A 13,487-nucleotide genomic window follows, 5' to 3' on the forward strand; every position below is an offset into this window, starting at 1 on the left:
TCTGTTATATGTAGTTTTTTTAAGTCAGTTATTCAGCCCGAGGTGTGGAAATTCCAAACACAATGAACAGCGTTATTGTATTATTTCAAACTGATATTCAAATTGCCTACTTCAACAGAACAATTAGAAAAACCTCATGCTAAATGCTGTTTGATGTTAGTTATGAATGCGATTTACCAAACTAGAATTTTTTGTTAAAATGCTGAAGTTTCAAGAAGTCATTTTGAGATTTGCTGACTCTAGACATCTCTCCTGTTTTCTCCTCTTGTCAGTGCACCTCATTTCTCACCATGGCTGTGCTCAGAGTCTCCGGAATGTAGGCTCTGAGCCATAAAAAAGGCCCATATATCACTGGCACACTCTGCAGACAGGGGGACTGAAGACAGGTGATGGAGACTCTTACAGTAAGTGTCAGCGTGTGCCCCTTTGTACCAGTGCGTACCTGTGTGTTCATGTGTACCCTGTATACTTGTGTGCCCCTTTGTACCAGTGCGTACCTGTGTGTTCATGTGTACCCTGTATACTTGTGTGCCCCTTTGTACCAGTGCGTACCTGTGTATTCTGTTCATGTGTGCCCTGTATACAGTACATGTGTGTGCCCCTTTATACAAGTGTGTACCTGTGTATACTGAATACTTGTGTGTGCCAGTGTGTATGTTCTGTGTGGCAGAGTGTGTCCCTTTGTGCCAGTGTATACCTTTGTGTGCCCTATTTGCCAGTGTGTACTTGTGTGTACCCATGTTCCAGTGCATGTACTGTACCTGTGTGTGCCAGTGTGTACAGCGTCTGTGTGTGCTCCCTGTGTGTACTTGTATGAGTGCCCTGTGTAACTGTGTGTGCCTATGTGTAGCAGTGTATACTGATGTGCACCCTGCAGCCTCTAGCCAGTTAAGTTAGCCCAAAGCACAACAAACAGGCACATAAAACCCACACCATCTGCTAAACCAAGAGCTTTTTATGCCCTCTTATTTTCTATGCGTTCGTAATAATATAATAAAGCTGTCAAGACAGCCAGGAAAGGAGGATAGTGTGCATCCTTTTCAGCTTGTTGTTGGCAGACAGATTTACAGGACATTAAGAGAGGGATTTGTTTTCAAAACTGGTTGCTCCAGAGAAAAATCTGCTTCCCTTTTCCTGAGGTCACCTTGTTTAAAAACTCCAGATCTAAAAAGAGGCTGACAGAAGAAATTGAAGAATTTTGGCATCGCCCACACACATCATTAATCATTTTGCCCCCCCCCCCCACCTAAGTAATTGCTGTAGAAATGACTTAATCAGCAATGATGGCTCACAGACCCAGGATACTGAGTTTGATCTCAGTTTGGAGTTTGCATGTTGTCCATCATTTCGGCTGCTCCTGCCTCCTCCCAGTTTCCACAGACATTATAATCTGCAATGCAATGACATCTCATGCAGGGTGCAGACCTGTGCCATGCATGTCCTGAATAAGCACCAGGAGGAATATGCTTACCAGGATATTATGTCCAGTTATGACTGGATGTAGAGAATCACAAACTTCTGACACATGCAGTTTTGAAGGACTGGCAGCAATTTGCTTTGGAGCTACAGGAAGGAGGAGCCGGTTTTGAGGCCCTACTCTCCTCCCCAGCTCCACCAGTCTAGTCTTTCTACATTTCAGTGAGTCAACTGGGTGTAAACCAGTTGATTTAAGGCTCCTTTTGTCCTGGGTGTTAGCACTCCCGTGTTTGCAGATAATCCCTGTGATCTTTTCCAGGATCCATGATGGCCCTCGGTGTTTGTTTGTAATTCCACTCGTAGGGGGAGTAGGTTTACCAGAATTGTGGGATTCCTCCAGATGATGTACGACATAAGATGTAGGGAATCACTTGTAAACCATTCAATGTTTTGACTTTTTCCAATTATATCGGGCCATGGGCTTCAAGCAATGAAAAGAGTGAAGGCGATGATTTGGAATATTTCACAAGAAAAGGCCTTTTTAGTGACAATTGAAGCTGTACATGATAAAGCCTCTGAAACCATAAAAGAGGAAATCATGCCAGTAGGAAAGTGCTGATTCCCTCCTGATAATAGAGGAACAGAGACTGATGGAGAGAGGTAAAGACGGATGAATGAGACGGAGATAAGCAGGGAATAGACTATACTGTACGTCTCTATATAGCTGTTTGTGTTAGTTTTTCTGTCTTCCTAGCAAAAAAAAGCATTAATTTGTTCTTCAGGTGCTCATTCATCATTTCAGTCCAGCGGAAAATAATACCTGACTGTCGGTAGGCCCTGATCTACTGTATTTAGACTTTTAAAACCATGCACAGCCTCTGTTCTATAACACCACCAATGAAGGTATGATCATCTTGCTCATGCACAATTACACTACTTTACATAATATTCATGTTTGTGTGGTGAAAAATGATCAATGTTCAAACTTTCTGGCAATTTCAGCTCTCTCTCTTCATACGGTATTAATCTGAGAAACTAAAGGTAATTATTCTCCATTTTCCATAGCTCTTTGTGGGCTGAAAGGTGCACTGAAAATTGATATTTATACAAACGGAGTTTCAAATGAAATTTCACTTCCCCCTTCCTATGTATAAAGACACTTCTTGCTGACTAGAGAGTTTCAGTTTCACATCCCTGCCTCTGCCCTGCCCTCACTCTTACAGCAGCTCCCTGTCTCATTCCTTATTAAATTGGGGTTCTTTAGGGATGCGCTGTCTCTCTCCTCAGCCAGGCGAGGTACCCCAACAAAGCTCGTTATTCGAATAGCACCGTTTTTCCACCTTAATTGGGTTGGACTAAATTCAAATTCACGGCACGCTCTTTGCAGGTGAGAAAACGATCCCCCCCTAGGTCACCAGGTGATAAAATAAAGTCTCGTTCTACCTCAGAAGAAAAAAAAAAAACACAGGTGCAGACTGTGCTCCACAATCAGAGAGAAAGCTTGAGCAGCCCCTGGAAGAGTAGCAACCACAAATACAGTCAGGCTGTACCCTGATTTAAAAGAAAGCAGATCCGATCTTATCAAGCAAATGGGCTTTGGCTCCATCCATCATCTGACTGACATTTGAATTCTGAACTTTCCTTTTTTGCCTTGATGTCTCACTGGTCTTGCTCATGTACCATTTCCCTTTTCCATTAGCTCACAGGGACTTTGTAATTCCAAAGGAAAACTGCCTCGGCACTGGCCATGATATTAGGATGTCATTTGCGGATTGTTTGTTGTTCTTTTTATTTCTTTTCTCCCTTTACCAGAAGCCTCTTATCTGATGGCTGGAAGGCTTTGCTCTTGCACAGTACAGTGTCCTTGCTCGGGCTGGGGTATTTCCTCCCATAAATGGTTATATTTCAGCCGAGGCAGATTAGGTCTCCTGTATGAAGCTAGCCATCAAGATTAAAAGAGCTGCTATTTCCCATGTCACACATTAACTGGAGAGTTTGTTTTCGCAAGACAGGACACGAGCGCCTGCGCAGTGGTGTGTGGGATTCAATGGAGCACATGGTGCCGTGACTTGTGGAGCTTCTTTCCCCACTTTAAGGGATTTTTTTGGAGTCATGTCTCTGGAAACAGACCGTACACTCGGAATGTCAGAACAGGCAGCCAAGGATGTTTTGTAATTTTAGCTTGCTACCATTTACAGGAGAAGTGAAGGATGGAGGACTTCATACTCCAAGCTGCAATATACTGTATACTGTATTTTATCTAAACAGAAACCTCATTGAGAAGGGTCACTGTCCTGAAGGATTTCTAGGTCTCTCTAGTGTGTGAAACTGGACGCAGGACTGCAGATGACTGAGCCTGTGGTCAGCAGTGACTGCACACAGCTAGCATTGGACACAGAAGAGCCTGTGGTCAGCAGAGCCCAGGACTGCACACAGCTAGCATTAGACACAGAAGAGCCTGTGGTCAGCAGGGCCCAGGACTGCACACAGCTGGCATACGACACAGAAGAGCCTGTGGTCAGCAGGGCCCAGGACTGCACACAGCTGGCATACGACACAGAAGAGCCTGTGGTCAGCAGGGCCCAGGACTGCACACAGCTGGCATACGACACAGAAGAGCCTGTGGTCAGCAGAGCCCAGGACTGCACACAGCTGGCATACGACACAGAAGAGCCTGTGGTCAGCAGAGCCCAGGACTGCACACAGCTGGCATACGACACAGAAGAGCCTGTGGTCAGCAGGGCCCAGGACTGCACACAGCTGGCATACGACACAGAAGAGCCTGTGGTCAGCAGGGCCCAGGACTGCACACAGCTGGCATACGACACAGAAGAGCCTGTGGTCAGCAGGGCCCAGGACTGCACACAGCTGGCATACGACACAGAAGAGCCTGTGGTCAGCAGGGCCCAGGACTGCACACAGCTGGCATACGACACAGAAGAGCCTGTGGTCAGCAGGGCCCAGGACTGCACACAGCTGGCATACGACACAGAAGAGCCTGTGGTCAGCAGGGCCCAGGACTGCACACAGCTGGCATACGACACAGAAGAGCCTGTGGTCAGCAGGGCCCAGGACTGCATATGACTGACCAAGATCATTTGAAGTCACTCTGCAAAAAAATAATGACCAACAATCCTGTGTTGCAGATGAGAAAAGCTCCTGTAAAACTACATTATATCTTGATGTTGCTCAAATTAAATCTCTGCATGTTTTGGATTAATAATAACACAGCATTTGATGTGCACTGTGTTCTTTTCCTTTTCAGAGTAAAATCTTAAAAAATGAATATGTACAGCACACCTCTAACCAGGAATTTCTATTTGTTTGGTTTCTTGGCTGACAATAATATTACTGCAACCCTCACCAGAAAAAGAAGAACAAAGATAGATGGATGAGTAGGCATTGATGATTTTTGTTTATGCGAGAAGTTGGCTTTTTTAACCTGTGGTGCTACTCCACTAACTCCAGACTCTTTGTCATTCTGCAAACCTCCTCAGAGAATTCTAATATTCTCACCCCCCTTCATGTCAGTGAAAAGTAAGGGTGGTAAGCTCAAGAAAGCCAACTGGCCGTGCAGTAGGAGGGCCTCCTCAAGCTTTCCTCTTGGAAACCACTTCATTTGTGTTCATTTTTTTTCCAAGCTTGGAACACTCATGGTTTTGCCAGACCAGACGAACGAGTTGGGATATACTGGCAGACGTTACGGTGAAACGCTATACTGTAATTATCTGGTTCTCACCGCGCTCCTCAGGGTGATCTCAAAGGATGGCTCTCAAAGACACAAACATGCAGACACACACTCACACCAGGCCAATAAAACATACAACCTCCACACAGATGACACCCCAGGTCTAGAATTGAGGTGACAGGTGTCCAGGTGCTGTGAGGTGACAATGCTAACCACTGCATCACCATTCCACCCTCATATTATTGTGTACAATATATTAATGAGCACATTTTCTTCCAAACAGTATAGCCTACTGAGGCATTGCTGAAAATGGGCAACGATATGTGCATCTGTTCAAACATGAACGAGCCCCTGGAGGGTGCAGTGGAGCCCATATTTTTGCCAAGTCAGCTTCCATGCCTTGAGGAGTTCAATGGGTGCGACTTTACCCATAATTCAGGATGAGGAATGACAAAGAGCTCTGCGGGTGGTTGGGCATAGGAACAGACACACAGGAGGAAACATAAGAAACTGTCACTCAAGCCCTAACAATGGAACAAGACTCAACATGACCTTCAGCTATTGTTGACTTCCTAGCAAATGGAAGTGTTTCTTCAAATTATGGGTTAAGAATTGTCATGGTTTGTCAAAACAAACAGTATTGGTAATGTGGAATTAGAGTTCCCACTGAGACAGAGATGTAGGTCGGAGAGGACAGGTGCATAGGGTGTACAGTGGAGTACCCAGTTCGCAGTGTATAGGTTAAGGATGGTGATACATTAAAGAGCAGCTACAGGTGTATTGAGCACACAAATATGTCAGGCATTCAGCTTCTGCGTTATATATAAAGCACTGGCCCTCACACTGCTTACAGTTCATATCGCAATGCCTCCTGCAGTGATTTAATGTTATCATGATGACAGAGGCAATGATCAGATTGCCTCTGGCAGCTTCAGGGTGCGATGTTGTAGACGGCCAAGAACTGGGAGGCCCAGGAAGCTTTTCTGCAAAAACTAAGGTGGGCACAGAAACTCAATTTAAGCCAAGAAAATTAGAAAGTAAATAAATCAATCAATAAATTAAACATGCTTACATTTTGGGGCTTCTTTGTGAAAAAGGACAGCAAACCTAAAATCCCAGGAGTCCCTTGTCCTGGACAGTAAAATTCAGGACAATGAGAGAAGGAAATAACTTGAACAGATGCCACAGAAACAGACTGGATAGTGAAGGTAGCCAGCAATGTTATTGGAACACAACAGATACAGTGGCACACATGTAGAGCAAACAAGTATTGCATAAGGCCAATACAATCATTGACTATCATGACCTCTCCTTGCACACCAAATCTGAGCTTCTTCCATCAGGGAGACTGCCTGAAATCCAGCACAGTAGAACTAAGTTAACCTTTTATTCCCCACCACTGCTCAATCAGAACGACTATGATTGTCATATTTTGATTCTCATCACATGTGCGTCTTAGATAACTATTTCACTCACTGACTACCCAGTTTTTCTGTTTATTTTGGGCAGTGAGGATTACTAAAAGTTTTGGACGTGAATTCAATTGAATTTCAGGCACATATGTTTTTTTAATTTGTTTTGGAGTTTGTGCTATGTATCGGGCATCGTCTTTTCATCTGCCTGCAAAACGAATTTCACATCTGGGACAATGAAGGAAGTAAGTTAGTGGAATTGTGAAATGTCACATTTCAAATGCCTTTGCAGCTACTGGTGTTGCAATGTTCTAAGATGTTGTCACTGTACTGTATCTAGAAGAACCTAGGCTGTATGAGTAACACTGCCATGCATATCTGATTTGTCAGGATGATTAATACCATGTATTAAGCACTTTGTAATTGTTCTGATGTCATTCTTACGGGTTTTGCTGGCCACCCCCGGTGCTCTGGCTAGAATCTAGGGGCACTTCTTGGGCTTCAGGCCCAGTGAAAAGGAGCTCCTTAAAGCCTCGACTTATTTTTAGATGCTGGACTCAGTTTTGAAAGCCGCATTTCAGTTTCAGAGCATATCGTACTTCCTCACTCCTGTCAGTGAGAGATGGGTCAAAAGTTTACCTTTTATCTGGCAGCGGTGGTGTGTGCGGAGGGGTGCAAGCAAACATTTATGTTCCATTACTGAACAGTGAGTGGGACAAACAAGGCAGTTCTCCGCACTGCTGCTGGAAAAGCTATTTACACTAAGTGAAACACATGTCATCCTGTTTACCACGCAGTATGTTAACACAAGCCACAGCTATCTTACATCTTAAAAGCAGCCCATTCTTCCCATGTCTGGGGCTCCTGCTGTACATTAAGGGACGTCCAACAATAACCAGTTTGCTGGGACTAGTGCAAAATTTCAAACTGGAATATCAACATAAGAATATCCATGAGAAGGACACCTGGTGTAGAATCTAAACGCGATCCAAGTATCTAGTCCAGCTGCCAACTGAAAGACCCCAAGGAATCTGCTAGAGCCATGTAGCTGGGCAGTTTTGTGCACCCCACCCACCACCCTATGTGTAAAGTAGTGTTACCTGTGCTCCATGTAGGATGTGACTGCCTACAGTGCAACTTGTCTGCTTCCCTTACTGTCTATGCAAGCTTTCCCCTAAACCCCCACTCCAGAACCACCTCCCCAGCCCCAGAAAAACAAAAGGCAAAAACAGATGAGAGGGCTCAGGGGGGAACTCTTGTCTCCCTGTCCGAAACCGCCTCACCTAATACCCAAACTTAAATAGTGTGCTCTGTTTGGGAAAAACTCCAACTCCACACACCACAACAAAAACCCTGACAAAACCATAAGAAAGATTTGTCAAGACCAGCACCCCCACCCCACCTCGTCCCACTGGGTGGATGATGACATTGACCCTGCTGATTGCTGTTAGCTCTTTCCAATCGCTCTCCCATGCTCCAAGACAAAATATCCCCGCAAAACACCTCTCCGTTATTTCCAGGTGTGACTCTTGACGCTCCTGCCTCCATCCTTTGGCTAAGGAAATCCCCCCTGCATTAAAAAGTCATCCCTCAACTTGTAGTCACGGCAACGGTTTCCTGCCTTGTTCCCTTTGAAGTCCGAGGAGCCGCCGAAGGTCCTGGCGCGCGGGAGAAGTGGAGAAGGAGGCTGCTGAAAGATCTGGATGCGAAGAGGACGGGAGAAACTGCCAGGGGGACCGTCAAGCAGTCGACTCTCCGACTCTGCCACCGCCTGAAAGGAAAACAAATCAAATTCTGAAACACTGCAGAAGCAAGAAAAGAAGAAGAAGTCTGGTGAAACGGGACAACGACTAAGCACTGAACACATTTCCGATACACCTGGGCAGAGACGGATTTTTTTTCTAGGGCAAAGTGGGGAAAAAAGTCTTGGAAAAATTAGTCCACACATAAGAGGAGGCCATTCTGCACTTCAAGTTCATCTCGATTCATTTCCCATAAGTCCCATAACCTGTACTGGTTGCACTGGGAACAAGAGCCTTGCCTAGCAGCTGTCCCACCTCCAAGAACAAAATCTCCTCCATAGCCCTCTGGAAAGGCACGCTCAGCTCTAACGTATTTGTGAATATTGTAAGAATTCATATACACACGATTCTGCACTACACTAAACTGCAAGAATAATGGTCTCTTGAAAGAGAGATTATGCCTGAGACATACAGGAGCAGGACAAGAACCGATTCTGATAATGCTCTAGGTCTCTGAGGGAAGGGTTGCCGAACTGGACTGCGAACGTACACGTGCCTGGAGAAAGTCATAAGGAAGAAATTGCAGGCAAAGTTCAACGGCCTCTGGCTGTATCGGCCTTCATCCAGTGAAAAAACAGCGCTCGAAGGCCCTGAGAGCAAGAGCGGAGGTTTCTGTAGGACGCTTTTGTTGAGCGGTGATGCTCAGGGCTCACTGCTGCCGGTCGAGTGCTGTAGTCAGAGCGCTGAGGGCTGAGACTGCACCACTCTGTAGTGGGACTGCACCAGTGTGGCACCAGTGTGTAAACGGCCCCTTAGCACCAGACAGAAACAGAAAAACCAGGAATTTCACAAAGTAGGAAATTTTCTCCCTTTATTCCTTGCTTCTCTTATTCCTATCGCTCCTTCCAGTGTATCCCTCTCAGTAAAAGAACAGCTCAGGAGGTATCTCCAATAGCATAGTTTTAGAAACACATGCCAGAGACAGGTTGCACTGTGTAAGTCTAGATACAGAAAACAGTGTGTTGGGTCTCAATAACATGGATGTGCATTTAAAACTTAGAATTGGAAACAGCACTTTACTCAAAAGGTTGTGGAAGTGTGGAACAAGCTGCCCAGCCATGTTGTTAAAGCCCATAGTCTGGTTTCATTCCAGAAACAACTGGTTGAGAGAATTGAATCGATTAAATAATGACTACCTAAAGGGTAAAAAAAATGATTCATTTGTGAAATCAGACACTGTTAACTCCTCACCTCTCTTGCCTCCTCTGAGGTCAAGCCTTCACTTGGCTCTCCTTGGTCAGATCAATCATACGTGAGTGGGAGAGACAGGCAAGGACCACCCGCTCTACACCAGCAATAGACAAACCAAAAACAGATTCTTGATAACAGCACGTAGTTTACAGAGACATATTCGCAATAAGGTTTGTGTATACTGTTTAATTCGTCCATGAATACATTTTCACAGTGAAGTTTCCCATTGCTACGACTATTGAAGATACCCAACTAGCTTTTTAAACTTGCCATACAGTAGCTAACAGACTGTTCAGTATGCCCCATATAAGGGACATACTATATACTGTATACAGTATGCCATATATGTCTCATATAATGGATATACAGTATATACTGTATAATGTATATAAGGGTTAATATATACACATATATATCTCATATACAGGACACTACCATAACCTGGTGCATCTTGGAACATGTCAAATAACATAGGAGCCAACCTTCTCCATACAGTATATCAGATGATAGGATGCCAGAGATGAACTGAACCCAGATCACACCAGGACAGTGAAGAGATCTAAAAGACACTTATTGACATTCTTGAAAGATTTCGCTCCCAGCGCCTATGAGAAGATCACACTGTTGTTGTTGTTGCTGTTGTTGTGAGAAAAGAGGGACTCGTGTGGTTCATGTGGCACGGCCCTGCGGAGACTGTGTGGCAGGAGCTGCTTTTCCTGTGGGATGTTTTGAAGCGCCATCGATCAGTCCCTTTGCACAGCCGCTCCGAAAGGGGAAAAGAGACAATGGTCCTGATTTTCCCCTACGGGACGTGAAGCAGGCCGGGAATTTTCCCACACTTTTACTCACTGCGAAGGTCGGAATGCCTTTCGCTTGGAAGCGGAGAGAGCTCGTTAAATTTTACGAGAGAAAGAACGAGAAAGAAAACAAAGCTAGCAGAAGCACCAAAAAAAAACAATAACAAAAACAAACAGCCCAAAATGAGGCAAACAAGCTGGATTTGATGAGGCAGCACAGAGCAGGGCAGGAGTCAGGGGAGGGGGTGAGTCAACAGGGGTGTCAGTGGGAGAGTGCCTGGATATAGACTCAGCCCAGACCACACCAGGACAGAGGAGACAGAGAGCAGTCGGCTGTCCTGCACTGAGGAATATTGTAGGATGGAAGATGAGATACTTGGGTCATTGAACAATTACCATCCAAATACGTCAGATGGGACAGATGGCCTTCTTTCACTTGCAAGCTTTCTTATATTCTTGTGTCTTAAGCATGGGAAATGATATCACAGCTTTACCGTCACAGAAATGTCCCATGCTTCAGTTTGGTCTTTGTTTACTGACTTTTTTTGAAACATATGATTTATTTCAATGAGTTTTTGTCTTGTACACGGAGGCTTTGTCAACTGCAGACGGCGATGCAGATTCTAACACTTTTGGATGCAAACGTTTTCCTTAACCAAGAGTCCTTCCAAAACCTGGTGGGCTATATTGTAACTCACGTGTGGTTACCTCAGATTCACAGTGTGAGGACGATGGGTGTCTCAGTGTCAAATCCTAGTGTTTGTACAGGAATACTGTATTAGGAGCACACCCTGCACATTCAGAGAGGTGTCATCAAAATGTTGCAGGGAATGCAGAATGGCTGAAGCATAGGCCAGGATCTCTATTTCTGTTTGGAAGCCCTTGTTTTCTTGCTGTCATTGTTATCAGTAGTAGTCAAACCAGTATCAATGTATCAAGGAAATTGTTAAAAAAAAAATTGTTGGGCGTTTACGCATTTCATCTAATCTGTAAGAGGATACACTGCTTTAGAAATGTGCTTTGCACCTTCAAAGTGGTCAGCAGAGTAAAATGCTCTGAGGTTCCAGCACATTGCATGGTAGAACACAGGAACACAAAAGTAAAGGCATGGTCTCAGCAGGACAAAACCCATCAAAAAACAATGTTACTAACTTAGAGATTGCCCAGAAAGCACAGCCACAGTCCTTTGCCAACACCACTTCTTGATATTGAAAGCCACACGTACTGTACCCTGAGCTCCAGCAGCACACAGAATACTGATAGAGAAAAACTGATTCCACTTCCTTTTATGATAAACAAGAACTATTTTTCTTTCAACTCTCCATTCAACAGCCAAATGATTAAGACTGTTATGTTCACTGCGCTGCACTGCAGAAAGTCAAAAGATTTTTTGTAAATTTTTCTGGATTACCAGTCATGTCAAAAGTAAGAGAAAGCTTAGCATCAGATGCTGTGTATCGTAAATAAGCCTACATACAGTATTAAGAGTGATGTACTGATACACAATGAAAATGCAACAGTGTATGTTTTTCATCCATAGTTCATTTGGCACACAATGCTATTTACATTTTGAAACTCCAGATAATGGAGTTTCTGATGAATTAGTCAATTTAACAAATTGAGTCTTCAGCTTACTCACTTCTTCAACTCTATAGAAGTTTACAGAGCTATTGGAATAAGCATGCATGTACAATATATAAATAAACACAGTACATAAGGACAAATGTCTCAAAAAGCCATCCGCTGAAGTGGAACACCCAGGTATTTAATCATTTATTTCCATCCTGCTCAGATTGAGAAAAACAGACCAGTATTAATACTGTGACAGAACAATGCGGACCAGATTGTTATTGAATTTGTACCGTAGGATATGACCCAGTGGCCTGTGATTAGACTGAGGCAATTCCTTCCAGCTATTTTAGATTAGAGAGAGCAAAACCAGTCCTTCCAGCGCTGTCTTTGTTTCTATCACAGGGCAGCCTCACAGCAGGGCCTCTGCAGGCTAGCTGGCAGGCATAGCACTGCTGTGCAATCAGGCTAGGCTTTCAACAGACAGAGTGCACATTCTCACAGCATACTAACACAGCACAATAAAAGAGCAGGTTACTTCTTACCAAACGCATTCAAGTTTCTGACCCCGCTTTTGTAGTTCATTTTAAAAAGGAGTCTGAATACACTTTTTTTCAGCAAAATTTTGTTTTGTTTTTTAAAAGATATTTTACTTGATTTTTTGGACTGGGGTTACCCTGATGTAGCACTACAAACAATAAAGAGATACAGATGACCCTTTAGGTGAATTTACACAACATTCATTTAAAGATGAATACAAATGTAAAGAGTGACCTGTATGGTATTAATTGGTAAACCTTTCTAGGGCATTTCCAAAACCTGAGATCCATCTGTGATGTCAATTTATCTGTCAATCTGTCGCTTCTGGAGACACAAAGAGCAGGAAATTTGTTTCCTTTTCTTTAAAAGAGCATGTAATAATGCAGTGACATCTCCGTTAACATATTCTATGTTATTATACCAATGTGTTTAAAGGCCCTTTTTAAACATCTAGGAATGGCCAGACCAATTGGTTAAATTTAAATGGTCAGCTGACTGAGGACCCCAGATTATTCTCCACTGCCTTCTGGGGAATGTAGTTCCAACATCATGTCTCACCCCACTGCCTTCTTACAATATGAACAGTGATTCAAATACAGGCTAATACATTGATGTGTGTTTTCGAGCTAACACACATTTAGATCATGTTTTGAATTAATTTAGAACTCCAAAAAGCATGACACCTCCATTTTCGACTTCAATTGTCTGCTGAGGTGTTTTGAACTTTAAAAGTAGCTCTGTGCATGACTCATAGGTGCCATCCTTAAAACACTCCCAGTTGTGACAGATTTTGCTGGAGGCTTTTTGGGTTGCTTAGCCAGGTACACACTGGCTCTTTTCATTACTGGTGCTTTTCATTTGCATTGAAAATGCGTTGCTGTGAGATTCTGTAAACAAGAATTCAATTAGGATTAAATGCGGTTGTCTGCAAATGCCACCGAACTGACCTTTATCTATTAATGCGATTTCGAGAAAGGGTGACGGCACCAGGCATTTTTCTTGGAGCTGATATTTCTCTCATTCATTTTTTCCATTGCTTTCGGATTAGAGCAGCCTGGGCCAAAACCCAGGC

Source organism: Atractosteus spatula, chromosome 14, assembly GCF_055471065.1.
Source record: "Atractosteus spatula isolate fAtrSpa1 chromosome 14, fAtrSpa1.hap1, whole genome shotgun sequence".
Classification (NCBI taxonomy): Eukaryota; Metazoa; Chordata; class Actinopteri; order Semionotiformes; family Lepisosteidae; genus Atractosteus; species Atractosteus spatula.